The 22,265-nt window shown below is 52.0% G+C and overlaps 1 protein-coding gene across 4 annotated transcripts in view; it reads right to left on the bottom strand.

Moving 5' to 3' along the window:
* Window positions 1-22,265, bottom strand: part of GNG7 (G protein subunit gamma 7) — a 153,681-nt gene that overhangs the window by 10,538 nt on the left and 120,878 nt on the right. The window contains exon 4 of one of the 4 annotated variants that reach the window (XM_021084179.1): window positions 10,292-10,344. The exons of the other annotated variants lie outside the window; for them this stretch is intronic. The gene's annotated coding sequence lies outside the window, so the exon portion shown is untranslated. The remainder of the gene's footprint in view (window positions 1-10,291; window positions 10,345-22,265) is intronic. 4 annotated transcript variants of the gene reach the window in all.

The following is a 22,265-nucleotide window of genomic DNA, read 5'->3' as shown; positions in this document are numbered from 1 at the left end:
CAGGAGTTGGGGGTGAGGTGGTCGGAACTGCAGGCAGTGGTCAGTCTCCCAATTGTGGGTTCAGCCTCTGTGGAGAGGCCGGTTGAAGCCTGGTGAGGCCAGGGTCACGACTTGGGGTGAGGTTTGCCTAAAAATAGAACCTTAACAGAGGCCACCAGGCCCTGGCTGGCATCCCAGGAAAGGGCTAGGAAGTCACCGGGTTCAGGCTGGCGCCCGCAGAAAAATCAGAGGCACATGGCTGAAAGGCAAGGACCGGGAAGGCCAGTGCACAGGGGACGCCTGGGGAGCTGTGCTGATTATGAAGGGAGGGTCATTACCCACATGTTACAGATCTGGGCTGAGGTATCAGGCCCCAGTGCACATGAGAATTAAATACGGCCGGGGAGAGTGCTATTCTCGATGGTGGACTCGGGGATGGCCCCTCCTTAGAACAGGGGCTCACCCCTGAGGCACTGCTGGCACTGCGGCGGGTCACTCTCCGTGGGGCTGTCCAGAACACTGGGGGTGTGCAGCAGCCTCCCCAGCCCCCACCTACTCAATACCAGGAATACTCCCCACCCTAGTCATGACAACCACCGACGTCCCAGTCATGGCCCTGTGTCCTTTGGTGGCAGGAACCTCTGGGTTAGATGAGGCCTCGTTTTCACAACCAAAGAAATTCTGTATAAAAAGCCATAGAATGAAAAAGAAAATATTCACAGGTTGGTGAAAATGTACAGGGTAATGATTCTCTGCTACGGAGAAGTTACGTTCTATCAACTGAAGCAACAGAACAAGGGGAGAGGCTCAAAAGCTATGATCATATACAAGTATCTACAACTTCTTCATGGCAAATTGATAAAACTATAACCCCCAGACCAGTGACTAGGAAAATTCATGGCAGTAATAAGCTAGAAGGTGGCCTCTTTGTCACCAATGAAATATTAGGAATGGACTCACTTGAGTAATTCATGTAAGACGTGATTTAACTGGTAAAACACAAAGTGAATGAAGCAATGGAGGGAAGTAGGCTGGAGGAATCATGAACTGCCACCACTTTGTTTAAGTGGGACACCAGGAAGCCACAGAAAAGTGGCACCTGATGGAGACAGGAATATGCTCATCCCCAACGCTCTGGTCTTGTCAGCCGACCTCAGTCTCACAAACTGGACATCAAGAGCTACAAGGCTGGGAGTTCCTGTCGTGGCTCAGTGGTTAGCACACCCAACTAGCATCCATGAGGATGCAGGTTCAATCCCTGGCCTCACTCAGTGGGTTTAAGATCTGGCGTGGCCATGAGCTGTGGTGTGGTGGCAGATGCGGCTTGGATCCTTCGTTGCTGTAGCTGTGGTTTAGGTTGGCAGCTGTAGCTCCAACTTGACCTCTAGCCTGGGAAGCACCATGTGCCAAGAGTGGGGCAATAAAAAGAAAAAAGACGAAAAAAAAAGAAAAAAAGAGCTACATGTCTGTCCCCTCAAATCCCTCGCTGGGGCATTTATCCCAAGGGTAAAAACCAAAAGAAATAAAAAGTTGTATATAGAAGATGTTTACAACAGTGTTATTTATAATAGGTTAGAATGAAAAGCACATGTTCTGCAATGGGGGAATGATGGATTCAATGGGGTGTTTTCCTGGTGGAGCCTTAGGCCACTGTTATAAATGGTACCTGAAGATGTGGAGACGGGAGTTGTTACATGAAAAAAAAAAAAAAAAAAAAAGAAGGGATATGTATGAAGTGAGGATGTACTGTTATTTACCACTATATTAAAATATACGTGGATAAAGGCAGAAAGGGAACCTCGAAGTGACAGTCTGGTTAGTGATTGTTCTTATGAATTCCTTTAATGAAATGATTTCCATTAAGGTCAGTTTGCATCCAGGAAAATCCTTGCTTTTGGACGTGCAGTTGATGAGAGCTTACATACGCCAACAGTCCTCCTATAGCCAATACATTATCAGGAAAGCTGTGGTGATCATTGATGTACAGGTTTTTGTAGAACCTGTCTCCATTTTTCCTGGGTAAACTCCTGGGCGTGGGACTTCTGGCCACTAGGAGAGGTGTATATTTAACTCTACAGGTTAAACATTTTCAAACAATTTCCAAAATCAACTCACTATTTTGTATTTTGAAATAATCACGGGCAGGCAGTTGCAAAAATAGTACAGAGAGTCCCGTGCACCCTTCTCCCTGCCTCCCGGGATGGTGACATCTTATGTGACTGTGGGACAATATTAAACTGGGACCCTGGAATTGGCCTGATGCTGTGCTGTGCTCAGGCTCTACCAGCCCTTCCACGACTCATTTGTGCAGAAGCGATTTCAGTCATCACACATCCCTCCATGAAGGTCTGGTCTAAACATCGCCTGTCACGGCCGTTGTCCCTGACTGAGAGCCAGGTTGCTCCCTGCTGTACCTCCGACAGAGCCAGGCCACTCGCCAGCAGACCTGCCACTGAGACCACCCCCACTGACATCTGTGGCTGGATCATTCTCTGTGGGGCTGTCCTGAGCACTGCAGGGGTTTGAGCAGCATCCTGGCTCCCAAGCACTCTGTGCCAGGAGCATCCTCAGTTGTGACAACCACAGATGTCACCAGACAGTGCCCAGTGTCCCCAGGAAGCAGGATCTAAAGCTTTTATGAAACTCTCTCATCAGAAGAAACCTTGCAGCCAAAAGAGGTTCATTTAGGTAAAAGGCAAACAGCTTTTTGGAACTGAAATGGTTCAGTTTGAACTGAATGGTACTGACTGAAATAGAAGTTTGTTTCAAAAGGGGTTTAAATTTCTTTCTTTTTTCTTTGTCTTTTCTAGGGCTGTACCCGTGGCGTATGGAGGTTCCCAGGCTAGGGGTCTAATCGGAGCTGTAGCCGCTGGCCTATACCAGAGCCACAGCAACGTGGGATCTGAGCCAGGTGTGAGATGTACACCACAGCTCACAGCAACGCCGGATCCCTAACCCAATGAGCAAGGGCAGGGATCGAACCTGCAACCTCATGGTTCCTAGTTGGATTCGTTAACCACTGAGCCATGATGGGAACTCCCAAAAGGGGTTTAAATTTCTTAACTTCCACTGACCTTTGTGACTGGCAGAAGTCACATGGGGCCAGGGCTTCCCTCAAACTCAATCAACAATACACTTGGAGGCAAGAGCACAGGCCCTGGGGGAAAGCACAGGAGGCGGAGCCCTGTGGAAAGTGGCAGACCTGAATTCTGCCCAAGCTCCCAAAGCTGCGTGTGGCTTGGGGAAAGTTATCTCCCTGCTCTGAGCTCTGGGAGCTCTGTTCACTGATCAGAGCGACACTCCCTCTCAAAGCAGGGCCTAGTGAACCTCTAGGTCCCCAAGCTCCTGTGCAGGAGAACAGGGACCCCAGATGCTGGCAGCCATGGGGAGGGCCCTCTTTCAGGAACCCGTAGCAATTGCGTAATGTAAACACAGTTGTTGGTGAGCCAGAATGAGAGATGAGGTGACCTGGACTTTCTGTGCCCAGTGAACGTGGATGGGCCGGTTTGTTGGAAGCTATTGAGAAATCTCGTTCCACTCCAAGTTTGCTGGCTCTGAGGTGGCCTCGCCCCTCACCTGCCCAGGGGCTTGGGCAGGGCAGGTTGTCACCAAGCCCACCTGGCCCAGGGGAGATCCAGTTTGAAGTGGATCATATTGCAACTAGGGGTGGATGAAACAGAGCCAGAGCTGGAGAGACCTGAAATGGTCCATTTTCTTGCCCTCTGATCTGACCTGTGCAGGCCCCTCCCCTACTGAGCCTGAAACAGAGCTGAGGCTGAGCTTCTTTCGGCTGGGCTCCGAGCCCCAAGAGTCCCTGATGCTGGTCATGCTCAGTCACTTTCGTGCCGGTTTTGGACACAATTAGCATCGGGTGACCCTCCGTTGTGTAACTTGCCTGCTGAGTCCACCGAAGTCATGGGTCTCGGGGAGAAGCAGGGCCTCCTCCCAAGGGACAAAGGCCACCAGTTCCTGAAGATACAATGTGCATTTACAGCCTGGCTCTGCCTTCAGTCTCAGCTCAGCCTCCTTAACCCGGAGAGGAGAGTGGATTCCCATCTGTCCTCCTGCGGTTCTGAGATCACGATGACCTACATCAGTGGCCCCCTCCTCAGCCCCCTGGACTTTGGATAAAAATCTCTACCTGCAGATTTTGCTCATATGATTGTGGGCCAGCTTGTGTGGACAGGCTCTCCTGCTGAGGGCAACTGGCAAAGCTGCACAGAATAGAGAAACTTGAAGGCACTAGAGGGCTAGTAAGAGAGTGAAGGACTTCCATCCAGGAGCTAGGGGAGGATGGAAGCCCAGAGGTCTGGTTTTGGAGCTACTTTTTCCTGGCGGGGAGGGTTTGCTAAGGGGCTGAGTGATACCTCTATTGGCCTCACAAGGCTAGGGGTGCAGAGGTGGAGGTCCAGGGCCTCCTAAGAACAGAGAGATTGAGGTGCTCTCCCTTAGTATAAGCAGAGATAAAAGCACTTAGTATAAGCAGGGACAAAAGCCTTCTAAGAAAAAGGTCCATAGGAAGCAGAAAGACCCTCACAGCTACTGCCTCTGAGTTTGGCATAACCTTAGTCCCTGATACTGAACTGAGGCAACCTTAGATTGCTAGCAGCCCTAGGTGCTGGACAGAAGTAAACGTATGTGAATCCTTTCTGTTGGAGAACAACAGTATCTTAGGCTTCAAATTATTTCCACAAATAAGTCAGCAATCACAATATCTAGCACACAATCAGAAATGACCAGGCATATGAGAAGACAGGACCACGTGAACAAAAATCAGTAGGAGCAACAGGCAATACAAAAAGACTCACAGGGGTTCCATACACTGGAAGTGACACATTCTTAAAATAACTACGTTCAGGAGTTCCCATTGTGGCTCAGTGGTTAACAAATCCGACTAGGAACCATGAGGTTGTGGGTTCGATCCCTGCCCTTGCTCAGTGGGTTAAGGATCCGGATTGCCATGAGCTGTGGTGTAGGTCACAGACACGGCTCAGATCCCAAGTTGCTGTGGCTCTGGCATAGGCCGGTGGCTACAGCTCCGATTAGACCCCTAGCCTGGGAACCTCCATACGCTGCGGGAGTGGCCCAAGAAATGGCAAAAAGACAAAACAAAACAAAACTATGTTCATTATGTTCGGGGATTAATAGGTAAGATTGGAATTTTAGCAGCGAATTGGAAACCACAGAAAAAGAATCAATGGACATGTGGAAACTGACAATATCTGAAATGAACACAATGGAAGAAGTAGTATCATTGGAGGAAATTAAAGAGAAAATCAGTGAACTAGAAGATAGGAAATATCCAGAATGAAGCATGGAGACACAAAGGGAAAGAAATCACAGGAGACAAGGTCAAAGACGCAGTGGATTACACGGTCTGATCCACACGTAACTGGACCTCTGGAAGGAGAGAGAGAATGAAGCCGAAGCAATCTTCGAAGAGATGGTGACTGATAATTTCCCAAAATTGATCAAAAAAGGACTCTAAATCTGACTAGGAACCATGAGGTTGTGGGTTCTATCCCTGCCTTGCTCAGTGTGTTAAGGATCTGGTGTTGCCGTGAGCTGTGGTGTAGGTCGCAGACGTGGCTCAGATCCCGAGTTGCTGTGTCTCTGGTGTAGGCCGGTGGCTACAGCTCTGATTCAACTCCTAGCCTGGGAACCTCCATATGCCGCAGGAGTGGCACAAGAAATGGCAAAAAGACAAAAAAAAAATTAAAAAAAAAAAGTGACCCTTAGCCACAGATATAAGAACCCTAGAATCTGCAGGAAAAATATTTTATTTTTTTGACTTTTTTTTTTTTTTTTTTGGTCTTTTTGCCTTTTCTTGAGCCTCTCCTGTGGCATATGGTGGTTCCCAGGCTAGGGGTCTAATCGGAGCTGTAGCCACTGGCCTACACCAGAGCCACAGCAACTTGGGATCCGTTAACCACTACGCCACGACAGGAACTCCAGGAAAAATATCTTAGAAACTAACAGAGAAATGGCCAATGAGCACAAGAAAAAGTTCTCAGACTTCCTTTCATGGCTCTGTGGAAACCACTCTGACTAGCATCCACATGGATGCAGGTTCGATCCCTGGTCTCTCTCAGTGGGTTAAGGATTTAGCATTGCCTGAGCTGTGGTGTAGGTTGCTGATGTGGCTAGGATGCTGCATTGCTGTGCCTGTGGTGTAGGCCAGTGGCTACAGCTCTGATTTGACCTCCATATGCTGTGGGTGTGGCCCTAAAGAGACCAAAATAAAGAAATAAATAAATAAATAAAAAGAAAGAAAGAAAAGTTTCTCAATGACTAGTTATCAGGGGAAGTACATGGGAAAATCATCAAAGACTGCTTCAAAACCACTAGAGTGGCAAAAATCTAGAAGACTGATAGGAGGATGTGGAAACACTGGAAGTTTCACATTACTGACGGGAGTGTACCGCAGTACTACCACTCTGGAAAATGGGTTAGCAGATTCTTAAGAGGTTAAACACATACTTAACCTATGACCTCGTAATTCCTCTCTTAGGGATTCATCCAAGATAAATAAAAACATTTCCACAAAATGACTTGTACAAGACGTTCATATGTCTGCAGTTAAAACAGCAAAAATTGGAAGTAACCCAAATGCCCCTACAGGAGTAATAGGAGAATGGATAAACAAACAGTGGTAACGCAAGGATCTGGTGTTGCCACTGCTGAGGTGCAGGTTCAATCCCTGGCCCCAGAACTTCTGCATGCCTCGGGCACAGCCAAAAAAAAAAAAAAAAAACACCACTCTGTCAAGTGAAGGACAGACATTAGAAATATTCTCTATCTCGACTGAGGTGTTGGTGTACACAGGTTATAGATTTGTCAAAATTCATCAAACTATATGTGTAAAATCGGTTCATTTTACAGAAGAATTAGACCTTAATAAAATCAGTTCACTATAAAACAAACAAACACAAGCTGCAGGAGAGAAAAGGACAAACATTTTGACAGACCCATTGAAAATTCTAGACTTGGTGAAAATAACCGTCAAGAATTAGGGTAAAAGAAAGACATTTTCAGACAAATGGAAAGACTCCGTCACCAGCAGATCTGCCTTATTAAAGGCAAAATATGGCATTTTGGTTACTGGGTTCCAGGGGTTGGAGTCCCTAGTACTACTTTGGGAGGTGGCTCATTTGAATTGTGTGATTTTTCACACAGAAAAAATGAAGTTAGCATCTAAAACAAATATACATATGTTTCCATCTGCTGCAATGGGTCCAGAGCTAGAGTGATGGGGACCAGGCCAGCCATCCCTGGAGACTTCTCGGTCTAGCTGACCCCTCCCTCTACTGCCCCAGAAGGGCCCTCAGCAGCCCCAGACAGACTCCTTTGCCCCCTCCCCACCCCCTCCATCCCTCCTCTCAACAGCTGGAGCAACACCTGAAAACATCTTTGAGTCTGTCCCTGCCCTACTCAGAAACTCCCCAGGGCCCCTGAGCCCTCAGAAAATCAAGTACAAAGTCAAAGCTTGTCACTCAGTCACTCACTTTCCTCTTCCTGGAATTCCACCCCCCAACCAGCCTGCTTGCTTTGGACTAAATGTTGTGTCCCGCCAACCCGCACATACAGAATGCATGATGAAGCCCTATTCCCAATGTGACGGTATCAGGAGGTGTGGCCTTTGGGAGGTGACTGACTAGGTCATGAGTGTGGACCCTCATAAATGGGATCAGTGCCCTTAGAAGGGGCTGAAGTAACCAGAGTTCTCTTTTTCCACCCCCTGGGTAGAAGTGCTCCCCAGGTCATGCAACGCACCATCCTGGGCCTTTCTGCGTGGGGTCACATCTTGTATGGGGACCTGTGTTCACCCAGGTGATTGGTACACCTGTCTGCCTGCCTCTCCCAAGGGCTGGCAGTTCCTTATGATATCTTTTTCTCAGGATGTTTTTCTCAGAAATATCTTCCACTCTGACCCCCTGAAGCATCATCACAGTGTGACTGCTCTGCCTAAAACCATCTCAAGTTGAAATTTTAAAGAGAAATAGGATATTTCACATCCACAGAATCACACAATCTGTGTCCTTCTGTGTCTGCTTCTCTCACTGAGCATTGTGGTCTCAAGGTCCATCCATATGGTAGCAAATGTTGATGCTTCTCTCCTTTTCATGGCTGAGTGATATTTCATCATATGCATGGAATGACTTTTTTTTTTTGGCTTTTTAGGGCCACACTGGCAGCGTATGAAGGTTCCCAGGCTAGGAGTCCAACAGGAGCTGCCGTTGTCGACCACAGCCATGCCAGATCCAAGCCGCATCTGTGACCTACACCACAGCTCATGGCAACACCAGATCATTTAACCCACTGGGTGAGGCCAGGGATTGAACCTGCAACCTCATGGTTCCTAGTTGGATTTGTTTCTGCTGGGCCATGATGGGAACTCCCTGGAATGACATTTTTAAGTAAACATTTTGCAAAAAAAAAAAAAAGAAAGAGGGAGTTCCTGTTGTGGCTCAGCAGTAACGAACCTGACTAGTATCCATGAGGACGTGAGTTCAATCCCTGGCCTCCCTCGGTGGGTTAAGGATCTGGTGTTGCTGTGAGCTGTGGCATAGGTCGCAGACAAGGCCTGGATCCCATGTTCCTGTGGCTGTGATGTAGTCTGGCAGCTGCAGCTCCAATTTGACCCCAGCCTCAGAACTTCCATATGCCGTGGGTTCGGCCCTAAAAAGAAAAAAAGAAAAGAAAAGGAGAAAAAAAAAAAAAAAAAGAAAAAGAAAAAGAAAAGGAAGAAAAAGAAAAGCCCTCATCTTGGTGTTGAAGTAGAAGCTATATATTTTCCTAATCAGAAGGAAAGTACGTACAACCACTATGGAAAACAGTATGGAGATATCTCAGAAAAATATAGAAACTTTAAATATAGAACTACCATATGACCCAGCAATCCCACTCCTGGGCATGTAACCAGACAAAACTTTCATTGAAAAAGATACATGCACTCCTATGTTCATTGCATCACTACAAACATTAGCCAAGGCATGGAAACAACAATCAGCAAATGTCCATCGACAGATGAATGGATTAAGATGTGGTGTATATACACAATGGAATATTACTTAGCCATAAAAAAGAAAATAATGCCATTTGCAGCAACATGAATGGAACTAGAGACTCTCATACTAAGTGAAGTCAGTCAGAAAGAGAAAGACAAATACCAGCGGGGCACGGTCCCTGTATCGTCCATGGCCCAGTGCATTTGGCAAAGAGTATAGACATGGGGGGACCCAGGTCTGAGGGTCTCCACACACTGGGGGGTGATGCTTCTTTTTCTGAGGAAGGACTAGGGCAGAACACTGGGGACATCAGTGACACCAGCACTGGGCCTGGGGCAGGCCTGAGTGGCCACCAGCGTCAGAGAAAACCCTGAGTGCCTCCTGTCTGGTTATGGTTTGTAAGTGATGCTGGGGATCTTGGAGTTCCCGTCCTTTTTTTTTTTTTTTTTTTATCTTTTTCAGCCACACTCACGGCATACGGAAGTTCCCAGGTCAGGGATCAAATTTGAGCTGCATCTGTGAACTACACTGCAGCTGTAGCAACACCAGCTCCTTAACCCACTGTGCCAAAGAGGGAACTCTGCATTTTCTCCCAGGACATGAGCAGGCTGTCCTGCCAGCTTCCAACACGGCTACACGTGTGTGCTCCTGAGAGGCCCCTGCATAATCACCTCTGCCCCCATGGAGGACAGCCCCTCCCCACCCCCCAGGAGGACTTATCATGTCTCTGTTCCTTTGCTACTGCTGGCTGGTGTTTCCTGGCAGTCATGTCTGCTTCCTTCTGGCTGGGCGGGTTAGATGGGGTAATGGGCACTCCCTCAGGCAGGCCAGGCACTGTGGGCTCTAAGGTGGCTTTCTACTCTGGGTCTGCCAGGATGCCTGACATGACTATGTGTCCGGATCGCTCTTGTGGCGGGGTGGGGGGAGGAACACATGGCAGACAGGGATCTGAGACCTTGTTGGAGGCAAAGCCAAGAAGCAGCCAGCCAGCCTGGGGCCCCGAGGCTGAGGCGCAGGGCAGATGGGAGAGTGGGATGGGCATGTAGCCCAGGCGGCCAGGGAGGACACCCCATCCCGCAGGGCATCTCTGGCAGGCAGACACAGAGGCCCCAGCAGACATGCCCCCTGCTCAGCCTGCGATGCCATCTCAGCACCGGAGGTGCTTTCCGGCTGCTCAGGAAGCAGTGACAGCGAGAATGCCATGCCTGCAATGGCTTTGAATTCCATACATAGCTCGCATAGCTGGGAGGGTGCCGCTCGGCCGGCCTGAGAAACGACACCGGCCACCAGTGCTGCCTCCTCACCAGAAGAGAGGACAGGATGCCAGTGGAAGCCTCTGAAAGTTGGCTGCTTCAGGCTGCGTAGAAGGAAAAGAATGTGAAAAATGTGGCTGGCGGGGCAGAGGCAAGGGGAGCAGGGCCTTCGAGGAGCGGCTTCTGGTTCTGGTGGCCCTAGAGGGAGCTCCTGAGGACCCCGCCCCAGCCGGCCAGGCTGTCATTTCCACAACCTGCAGAATGTGGACCTGCAGAGCAGCCGGTTCCTGGGAAGCCACGGCTGCACCTCTTCCCCCAGGGAGGTTCTAGGCAAGACCTAGACTAACTGCTCCGTTCATGGAAAAGCGGGTCACGTAGTGCTGGAGGATTGAAAACAGGGGGTTCAGGACTCTGTTCTCCCCCTAGCCCGCTGCTCCTCTGTTCTGCATCTCAGAGATACAACGACTAGAAGCAGCATGAGCTACCAGGCCTGGGATGAGGTGAGGTGGGAGCCCTGGCTCTCAGAGAGAGAGAATGTCCCCAAAAGGCCACCTACTGTCCTGAGGAGGATGAACTAGTCCAGGGTCTGTCCTCCCCCTGTCCCCCTACAGCCCTGCTGACACTGGTGCAGGTCATTCACTGTGGGAGGCAGAGCAGCATCCCTGCCCTCCCCACACCAGAAACCCCTTAGCTGTGACAACCACAGGTGTCCCCAGACATAGCCCCATGTCTCCAGGGGGCAGGACCACCCCTCCAGTTGAGAAGCACTGGATTAGAATCCCTTGACAGAGCCCTCATGTCAATGCCTCTGTCCTGAATTTTGCCATTAATGACAACAGGGAGGCTCATGAGACATGGGAATGAAGGTTTTATTTCTGGGGTGTGGTGCTGGTTTCAGGGCCTACCCTGAGTCAGGGCTAATGCCCCCCCCCCCACCTGTGACCTGGAGTGACCCCCCTGGGCCGCACCTGGGGGACTGGCTGGCAATTATGAAGCCTTTGTCACACACCCCACCTTCACCAGCAACCTAGCAAGGGCCTCGTGGGGTCTGTCCACACCTCTACGATGACGCCCAGTGACCTTGTGCCATCCCCTCTCTAAGTGTGCAGCACCCGAGAATACTAGGGGACATGGCTCTGGGGCCACCTTGTGTCCATGATAGGGGCTGTCCTTGGTGGGCCTACTCTAATCAGGGGAACAAGGGTGAAAGGGATCCCACATGAGGGAGAGCCCTTGTTGCCAGCTCTGACGATGGAGGTGGCTAGGTGACAAGAAATGGAGGAGGTTGCAAGGGAAGGGGAAGCCCAGTGCTATGGCTGCAAGGAACTGAATTCTGGAACAACCAAAATGAGCTCCAGATGAGGCTTTCAACTGCAGCCTGGTGAGGCCCTGAGCAGAGAGGGTGGCCATACCTCGGCCTGACCACTGACTCCCAGAACCATAAGCTGGACTCGATAGCTTGTTAGGTGGCCTGGAGAGCTGATGTGCTGGCCAGGGGGGCCTGAGAGGGGTCTTCTGACTGTCAGCCTGCTTTTTTCTAGCACTTTCTGTGCTAGATGCTGGTTGTGGGGCTGGCATCCACTCTTCCCGCTGGGCATGGACAGGACACTGAGCGGCTGCCCTTCTCTTTTGCACCAGCCCTGAGGCGCAGGTAAAGTGTGCAAACCAGAGGTATTCCTGGCGGCTTCTCCATCAGCAGGCCACCCTGCTCCAGGACATGAGCACCACATGCATGTCATCTCCTGATGGCACAGGAAGTCGGCCTTGGTGAATCCCAGCTCAGAGCCTGGCTGCTTCCAGGCAGTTCTGAAATCCTCCTCCCAGCCTCCTCATCCAGGCAGCTGGGGCTCGTATGGCCAGTGAGCTGGGTGAGTCAGAACCTGAGGAAGGTGGCCTTGTGGAAGGAGGCGGTGTTGGGCAGCAGGAGCCAGTGTCCCTGTTGTCCCCAGCCTTGTCCTGGGCCTGCAGAGCTCTGCTTTCGGGAAGGGGTGGGGGTGTGTGTGTGGAGGGGAGGCAGGCAGGCGGCAGAGACTGCTTGTCCTCGGAGAGAACAGAAACAGCCTTCATTTTGCTTTAAAACTTCCGGAACCGGTAGCTTTACAGCTCACCGAGCTTCTGAATTCTTTCCTCCCAGGGCCCGGCAGTCTGACCCTCATCCCCGCCTGACATTAAAGAGGAAGGAAAAAACACAAAACCCTCCCAAACACAAACCTCCAGCCAGATTTGACAGGAGGACAAACAAAGCAGGGGTGGGAAAGCAGGCTCTTCCCCACCGGGGCTAAAGAACTGCTCCCGCTCCCGGTACACTGCGTTCAGAAGCAGAGGAGGCGGGCGGGCTGCTGTGTTAAAGAGGAAAAAAAATCCCAAAGCAAAACAGAATGAGATGAGGTTTGGGAAAGCAGGCTCCGGGCTTCTGCTGAGAATAAGCCACCCTCTTGCAGGGCTGGGGAGCTGGCTGGCTGATGGCTGCACCAGTGTGCACCGTCATGGCTGTGGACCTTTTCTTTTCTTTCTTTTCTCTTTTCTTTCTTTCTTTCTTTCTTTTTTTTTTTTTTTTTGGTCTTTTTGTCTCTGTTGTTGTTGTTGTTGTTGCTATTTCTTGGGCCGCTCCCGTGGCATATGGAGGTTCCCAGGCTAGGGGTCGAATCGGAGCTGTAGCCACTGGCCTACGCCAGAGCCACAGCAACTCGGGATCCGAGCCACGTCTGCAACCTACACCACAGCTCACGGCAATGCTGGATCCTTAACCCACTGAGCAAGGGCAGGGATCGAACCCTCAACCTCATGGTTCCTAGGCGGATTCGTTAACCACTGCGCCACAAAAGGAACTCCCTTTTCTTTCTTTCTTTCTTTCTTTCTTTCTTTCTTTCTTTCTTTCTTTCTTTCTTTCTTTCTTTCTTTCTTTCTTTCTTTCTTTCTTTCTTTCTCTCTTTCTCTCTTTCTCTCTCTCTTTCTCTCTTTCTTTCTTTTTTTGCCTTTTAAGGCCGAACCCGTGACATATGGAGGTTCCCAAGCTAGGGGTTGAATCGGAGCTGTAGCCACCAGCCTACGCCACAGTCACAGCAATGCCAGATCCAAGCCGTGTCTGCAACCTACACCACAGCTCACTGCAACACTGGATCCTTAACCCACAGAGTGAGGCCAGGGATCGAACTCACGTCCTCATGGATGCTAGTCAGGTTCATTAACTGCTGAGCCATGACGGGAACTCCATGGCTGTGGATTTCTTGCAGAGAACAACCTGGCACCAGTGTCTGTGGTGCTGAGGGGGGAGCCCTGGTCTAAGCTCTGCAGAGATGCACGCACATTGTATGTTAGGGTGATCAGCTCAGAGGGAGGGGCAGGTGCCTTGCAGGGTCCTCAGCAGCTGGGGTGGGATGGTCTCCTGGTCTTGCCCCTGGCCCCAAGCAGGGTCACACAGAGAGGGGACCTGTGAAGGGCCACTCCCACCACACTGGCATTGGGACTTTACTACAAAGGAGACAAAATCTCTTACAGCCCCCCAGAAGCCAGGAGCCGAGCTACCCCCTACCCCCAGCCAGGGCTGGCTCTGGGCTCCCAGCTCTGGGCCTGAGCTTCTCCAGGGTCAAGGTCACCCTGGCCTGGCGTGGAGAGGGCTGGCCATGTAAGGGCCTTCTGTGACCTTGTGCATCGTGACCTTTGGTGGGATGCGGGGGCTGTGAAAGACCAGTTGGGTCTTTGCCAGGCAGACGTTTCCCAACAGAAGGCGCGTACCCCCTAGAGACCAGCGTCTTGTGACTCCCTGTCAGCTGGTCCTTTTGTACACGGGCTAAATTGGGTCCCCGGGCAGCTATATTTAGAAAAGGCTAGGAAAAAAAAAAAAAAAAAAGAATGAATGAGATGCCCACAAGCGAGGGGAAAACAGAGCTGCAGGGCAAGTGGCCGCCCTCGACTGAAGCCCGGAGGCGGGAGGACAATGAGCCGCGGTGACAGAGGGTGACAGTGCAGCTGATGCAGGAGCAGAAGAAAGGGCCCTCTCTGTCCACCCAGAGGATGACTGTAGTCATGTGAGGGTGTGCAAGCTGGGAACCAGGCCGGGCCAGTGCGCTGAGTGCCCGTGGATCAGGTCACCCCTGTTCTCAGCTTCCCGGCACCAAGGAAATGCCGTCACCCTGGCCCCGTGAGGGTGTAGCTCAGAGCTAAAGGGCAGGAGGCTGTGAGAGAGGGAGGGCAGGTCCAGGCCTTCCCACCTGGGCCTGGACAAACTCCTACACATCCTGCAAAACCCTGTGAAGTGTCACCCCCTCTGAGAAGCTCCTGGTCCACTGTCTGTGCACAGGCCGCATCAGAATCCTTCCTTGGGGTATCCCACAGCTCCCCGGACCTTCCTTGGGCTGCATTTCCTGTGGCCACCAATTCCCACAAATCTGGTGGCTCAAAACCACACATTGATTATTTCACAGCCCTGAGGACAGGAGTCTGACTCCGGCCTCATGGGGCTAAACCCAGGTGTGGGCAGGGCCGATCTCTCTGGAGACTCCAAGGAAGAGTTGGTTTCTGCCTCTTTCAGCTTCTAGAGGTGCTGCATCCCTTCTTCCATCCTCACAGCCAGCAGCGCAGCATCTCCTGTCTCTCTCTGCCTCTGATCCTCCTGCCTCCCTCTTATGAGGACCTTGTGACGACACTGGGCCCCGGGGGAATCCAGGATCACCCCCATCTCAGAGGCCTTCACTTAACCCCCTCTGAAGAGTCCCTCTGCCACATGAGGTCACACGTCCAAGCACCTGGAAGTAGAGAATGTGGGCATCTTTGGGGGCTGCAGCTGGAAGCTGAGCACCAAGGGACCATCTGGATGGGAGGGTTTGGTTACAGCAGTTCAGGGCGTTTACAAAGGAGGCTCCTTCCAGGAATTCACTCTGTCCCCAGGATGAATCGCTTTCCAAGGATAGGCCTCCCAGGGGCAGAGGACCTGGCCACACTTGAAGTCCATGGTGGATGCCACTGGTAGGCATGTGCCTGGGATGGCGCACTCTGCAGATCAGGTGCAGTGCTGCTGAGGACGGACCTCGGGCCTGGGTCACAGGCTCTAGCTTCTTGCTCTGAGCTCTGGGTCACTGGCCAAGATGGCAGCACCAGTGTGACCAGTGGTTCCTGAGCATTGCTGTTCCACCTTGATGTTGTTAAAAAGAGCTGGAACCAAACAGACCCAGAGAGGCTCTCCCCAGGGGCTAGCTAGAGTAGGGACATTTTTCATGTTAAAAAAAGAGGGCCAACAGTATAATTACTTGAACAACTTTAGAGAGCTGCCTGGTGTGGGGAGCCAGACTCTAGAGCAGAGGGGGCACTGGTGAAATCTAGGGACATCTGTGGTCTTCCCAGCAGGGGGAGGCTCCTGGCATGGAGGGGGTGGGGCTAAGGGTGCTGCCCGATACCCTGCAGTGCCCAGGATGGCCCCCCACAGAGGACGGCTGGGCTGTGTCAGTGGTTTGGGGCGGGGAGGGGGGACCCCCGCCCAGGGTCCTCTTTCCTGTGAAATGTATACATTGTTTTGGCTCCATCAGTTTCAAGGGAGAAGCCCGGGTGAGCCAAGGCCACTGCTGTGGCTCCTGGGGCACCTGCTGTAGGCTCAGGCCACGCATCATTAGTGTTAAAACTCCTGAGGGGCCCCAGATGCTCACCAGGTGTGGACACAGGGGTTTGCGGTCAAAGCTCAGGATGTCCTGCGCTGCAGCAAAGCATCAAAATTTCTGGATGGAAACCTGGCTTGGCGCTGACCTTTGTGTGTCCTGGCTGGAAGCCTGACCTTCAAGCCCAGCACCGAGGGGTGGGAGATGGAGGGGGGCAGAGAAGCAGCAGTCTTGTCTGAGATGCAGGTTTTAGCCTCAACAAAAGTGCTGCTGGGCTGCATCCTCATAGGACATGGAAGGGGAGCACGTGTGGAACTGTGGTGTCTCCTGTGGAATCTTCCAGAGGCCAACTGCAGAACTACTGCTCCTGGTGATCCAGGGTGCCCTGAGCCCCCTGATTGGTTGGGAAGGAGGGATGTCAGGGCCCGGGTTCTCGAGGGGGTGCAGAAAGCCCCCGGCCAGAGTGAGTTAATCTTGGCTTCCAGCGGCCTCTGCCCCAAGATGAGGTTTCGCTGACCCGCCCGGAATGTCTAACAATGAGACTGAGTGTCTGGTTCAGCTCACGCTGACATCTCCTTTCTCGTCCATCCAAATTCCATTACGCCTTTTCTTGTTAATGCAGAAACGCAGCCAAGCCCGGCTGCCCGGGAAGCACCAAGGTCTCCTGCTGCTCTCGCCAGAAAGGGGAGCCATGGCTGGGGGGCTGGGTGCCTGGCTCTCAGGGTCCCTGAAGGACTTAGGAGAGGTGGCTTGGGCTGGCACCGCACATTAGGAAGTCTCTAATGCATGGGCCCTGTGGGGTCCTCACAGGACTCTGCGTTCTCAGAGAGCCAGGCAGAGCTGCCAGACCTCTGCCCCTGCCCTGGAGCCCCTCCTTGCTGGCCGGATGAAGCCCACATGCAAGGAGCAGTAGGTGACCTGTAGCAGCTGCTGGCAGCCTCCAGCTGAAAGGCAGCAGGCACCCAGGACCCAGTGCCTAAGGTAACAGCCTCGAGGTAACAAATTCTGCCTATACCTCAGGGACCCTGGAGCAGAGTCTCCCCCAGGTGAGCTTCTGGGCAAGAACATGGCCTGGTGGCCTGGTGGGACATGGAGCAGAGGACACAGTTAGGCTGTGCCTGGACCACTGACTCGCTGTGAGATGATGAGTGGGTGGAGCTTGGGATAGTTTGTTATGCAGCATCACTAACTAATACAGCAGAGGGGCATGACCTGCAGAGAGGACCCAAGCCTGCAGGAGATGGACGGGGATGTGGCCTGATAGGGCCTGCCAGGACGCTCCCTCATTCTTCCCACCAGTGTCATGTCACTTGGGCCTGCCACTCCTGAATTAAGTTATGCGACTGTAAAAAGAGTATTAATAGAAAATACAACACTGATGTAAAAGACATAATAACATCTCCCTCCTGACTCCAAAGTCTTTGACTAGAATGACTGCTCTAGGAAGGTACAGTGTATGTCCTGCTTGGAGAAGCCAGTCCCAAGCCACGCAGCTGGGGAATGATAGGGCCAGGAGGCAGCCAGCTGTGGCTCCCCAGTCATGTCAGGGAAGGGGCTACATCAGGGAAAGAGATTTGCTGATCTATCAATTCCAAGCCAAAGAGCCTTTTTTTTTTTTTTTTCTTTAGGGGCCACACCTGCAGCATATGGAAGTTCCCAGGCTAGGGGTCGAGTCAGAGCCAGCCTATGCCACAGCCACAGCAACACCAGATCTGGGCCCCATCTGCGACCTATGCCACACCTTGCGGCAATGCCTGACTCTTAACCCACTGAGCGAGGCCAGGGATCGAACCCACATCTTCATGGATACCAGTAGGGTTCTTAACCCTCTGAGCCACAACAGGAACTCCAAAGAGCCACTTTGAAAGGAAAGCATTCATCACCAGCCACACTCCTTGGCGCCTTTTCAAACAAGTCACCTGGAACCCCACTTGCAAAAGCCCAGGACTTTCCCACCTCATCAGAGCCCCGTCTCCTCCCTCGCTGTCTGTGCCTTCACCACCTACTGCAGATGTGCCTAAGTGCACCCACTTACACCCAGATGGGTCCCATGCCAGGCATGGCAGGGACGATGCCTCTGTCACGGCAACCACCTGCTGAGATAGAGCCTAGGTCTCCATTCCTGTTTTGCACTCTTCCCTGCTAGACACTTGCAAACATCTGTCCCCGTTACCCTGGCATAGCCCGGGGATGTTGGGAACACAGGAAAGAAAACAAATCGCTGTGATTCAACTTCTCTGCCTCCTCCTCTTCTCCTTTTTGACAGCTTTGCTAAGATATAAATTCAGCAACCAAGCAATTCACCATTTAAAGTGTTGCCTCATTCAATGGTTTGGGGGTATATTACACTATTAATTTTAAAAAATCATGATAAAAATATATAGGTGACATAACTTTTGCCACTTTACCTTTTTTTTGGGGGGGGGGCGTGTCTGCAGCATGCTGAAGTTCCCGAGCCAGGGATCAAACCTATGCCACAGCAGTGACAACACCAGATCTGTAACCTGCTGCACCATCAGGGAACTCCTCATTTTAACCATTTTAAAGTATACAGTTCAGTGGCAGGTGTACCAATTATCTGGGTGAAAACAGGTCCCTATACAAGATGTGACCCCACACAGGGAGGCCCAGGATGGCACACTGCATGATCCGGGAAACACCCCCAGCCAGAGGATGGGGTCAGAGGGTGGAAAAAGAGAACTCTGGTTGCTTCAGCCCCTTCTAAGGGCACTGATCCCATTCACAAGGGGCCCACCATCATGACCTAGTCAGTCACCTCCCAAAGGCCATACCTCCTGATACTGTCACATTGGGAATAGGGCTTCGACATGCATTCTGTGTGTGGAGGTTGGCGGGACACAACATTTAGTCCAAAGCAGGCAGGATGGGGTGGGTGGGGGGGAATTCCAGGCAGAGGGAAGTGAGAGACAAGCTTTGACTTTGTACTTGATTTTCTGAGGGCTCAGGGGCCTTGGCGGGTTTTTGAGGAGGGCAGGGACAGACTCAAGGACATTTTCAGAAGTTGCTCCAGCTGTTGAGAGGGGGATGGAGCAGGTAAGGATTGGAGCAGACGCCCCAGGCAAACTCCTGGCCCCCACCATGAACAGTCACTCCCACCCCCTCTCCAGCCTCTGACACCATGAACCCACTCTGTCTCTGTTGATTTGCCTGTTCTGGACATTTCATGCCAGAGGAGTCACATACTGTATGTCCTTCTGTGTCTGCTTCTCTCACTGAGCATCGTGGTCTCAAGGTCTATCCATGTGGAACCAGCTGTCGGTACTTCTCTCCTTTTCAGGCTGAGTGATGTTCCTCATCCACTGGTGGGCTGGGGTTGTGTCCACCTTTTGTCTGCTGCGACTCATGCTCTGTGGACACACCTGCACAAACCTCTGAGCACCTGGCTTCTCAGAGCCTGCCTCCTCAGCTCACCTTCTCACCGAACTCCCATGGCTATCCCCGACCTAACTCTCTCAGGGAAAGTAGCGATGGCCCCAGAGGGCACTGAGGGGTCCTCTCCAGGGGGGCAAGTGGCCATGGAGCCTAGGAGACCATGTGATGGTTAATTTTACATGCCCAGTTTGGCTGCCTAGTTATGCATATGGTCAAACATTCTTCTGGATGCTTCTGTGAGGGTGTTTCTGGATGAGCCTGCCACTTAAACAGGTGGACGCTGAGTAAAATGGACTACGCTCTGGGACACATGTGGGCGCATGCCTCATGCATTTGCATGAAGGCCTGAACAGAACAAAAACCAGGCCTCTCCTGAGCAGGGGGAATTCTCCAGTGACGGGCTCTGGGTCTTCACTTGGCAGCCTCTAGTTTAATTCCTTAAACTAACTTTCTCTATTTATACATCATTTTGGTTCTGTTTCTCTGGAGAATCCGGACTAATACGGACCACCAGGTGCTTTGTGGGTGGAGACAAATGAGCTCGAACCCTGGCCTTGTTGTCCACCAGCCCTGGGCCTCTCTGACTCAGGGACTCCTCGGCTGATAAGCCTCAGTTTGCTCACCTAGAACCTGCTCCCTGGGGCTCCTACAAGAACAAAATAAGAGAAGGAGCTGGGCCTGGCTCACAGGAGGCACCTGATAAACATCTGTTGGGCTGCCGAGGGGGGTCGGCAGGAAGTGGTGTGGCAGCCAGCCGGGTGCGAGGGAGCAGAGCCAGGCCTGGCTGGAGCTGGCTGACGTCACTGGCCAGAGCTCTGTGTCTGCAGGTGCTGCAGCACAGGGACCTAATCCCGCAGCACGAGGCCAGAGCCACTGTCCTGACACCTGAGTCTGGTGGCAGTGGCTCTGCTGTGATCCCCATACACGTGTATATCCCAGGGGACCTGGTGCAACTGAGCCCTAGACCCCCTGTCAGGAAAATGGGGTGTGGACCCGTGCTTCTCTAACCAAGAGCCTGAAAGGACCGAGGCTGGGGGAACTGGTGACCACTGGGAAGTATCGGGTTTCAAATAATCATCTTCACGGTCATTATTGCTCCTGTCGGCTGGGCTGGGGTATGGATGGCAGGGCACTGGCCCCAAGCATGAAATCTGAAAACTGTCACTGTGATCACATTTTTTTTTTTTTTTTTTACTGCATCAGTGGTATGTGGAAGTTCCTGGGCCAGGGATTGAACCCTCACCAAAGCAGTAACAACACTGGATCCTTAACCCACTGAGCCACCAGGGACCTCCCAATGATCACATATTTCATGCAATATTTCTTTAAAAAGTCAAAATGAATGCAAAATATCCATGATGAATCAGAGGTCAAGGTTTTCATTAGAGACAGGATCTGATAGGGCTGGGATTAGGGCGAAGCAATCCTCTTTGTAACTGAAATTTTTAACCTTCACCATGGATTTTTTGGGGCATGAACTTAGATTTTTAGGACATATTGCTACATCAGGCTACAACATAGCAACGGTGACAGTGTTTCCTAGTGTCCCCTTCAATTCTACACCTGGGGCGAGTGTTTAGCTCTGCTCACTCTGGGCAGTCTCTGCCTGGGACATCTGCAGGCTGCACAAAGCAGAGGTGTGGCACCCTCAGGGACAGACAAGGTCCAGGGAGCTGGAGAGTTTCCATGTGTGACCACTATGATTAATGATGAGCCCTGCATGGGCCAGGCCTGTGTCAGTGCCTGCAATCCTCCTTCGAACTCCCGGGAGCTCTCAGCCCCATCTCATCAGTATGGGATGTGAAATGTGCGCTCCAGGCTACACCTTGGATGGTGGCAGGGACCTGGGTCCCTGAGATTCAGCCGTGTCACCACGCCATACAGCAAAAGCTGCTCAAAGGCCTTCAGGACTCCAGGATTAAGTGCCCTGTGCGTGGAAGCGTGCAAGCCTGGGCTGAGGATGCTGGGGGGTGCAGGTGGCTCTGGCCCTGCTCAGGTGTGGCTGACTCAGGCTCTGTTCACAAAGCAGTGTGGGGAGTTCCCGTCGTGGCGCAGTGGTTAACGAATCCGACTAGGAACCATGAGGTTGCGGGTTCGATCCCTGCCCTTGCTCAGTGGGTTAATGATCCGGCGTTGCCGTGAGCTGTGGTGTAGGTTGCAGACGCGGCTCAGATCCCACATTGCTGTGGCTCTGGCATAGTCCAGTGGCTACGGCTCTGATTCAAACCCTAGCCTGGGAACCTCCATATGCCGCAGGAGCGGCCCAAGAAATAGCAAATAGACCAAAAAAAAAAAAAAAAAAAAAAAAAAAAAAAGCAGTGTGGGCTGCAGATAAAAGCCCCCTGCACCCTACTGGGCCATTAGCCGGGGCCCCCCGGGCAGCACTGGCCATACCGGAGGCTGTAAGGGGAGCCCCACAGAAAGACTCTAGGGTGACAGGGAGCAGGGCCCTGAAATGTCTAGGAAGCACACGGTCCCTCAGAGGTGGGGAGGGAGCCCCAGAGCCCTCTGGCTTCTCTCTAGCCCAGGGTGTTGAAATCCCAGCACCATGGGTACCAGGTACCCTCTGGGACCCACCCCGTGGCTACGAAGGGCACACAGAGCCAGGAGTGCTGTGGGTTAAACCATATCCCCCAAAGACACACTCCAGTCCTGACCCCTGACCCTTGGGAATGGGACCTTATTTGGAAATCGGGTCACTGAAGATGTAATTAGTTAAGATGAGGTCATACCGGAGTCGGGAGCGGGGCGGGGGGGGGGGTGGTGGTGTCGCTAAATCCAGTGACTGGTGACTGCATGAGGAGAGGAGACACACATACAGGGAGAGGCCAAGTGAAATCAGAGGCAGCGACTTGGGTGGTGCATCTATAAGCCAAGGACACCAGGGATGCTGGAAACCACCAGAGGCTGAAGAGGCAGGAAGAACCCTCCCCTGGAGCCTTCTGAGAGGGGGGGCCCTGCTTTACCTTGGTCTTGGTACTTGGCCTCTGGAATATGAGAGGATGCACTTCTGTAGTTTTAAGCCCCCAGCCTGTGGTACTTTG

Source organism: Sus scrofa, chromosome 2 (assembly GCF_000003025.6).
Source record: "Sus scrofa isolate TJ Tabasco breed Duroc chromosome 2, Sscrofa11.1, whole genome shotgun sequence".
NCBI classification, from domain to species: Eukaryota; Metazoa; Chordata; class Mammalia; order Artiodactyla; family Suidae; genus Sus; species Sus scrofa.
Note: the sequence above shows the minus strand (reverse complement) of the source record. Positions and strands in the feature narration are given on the sequence as shown.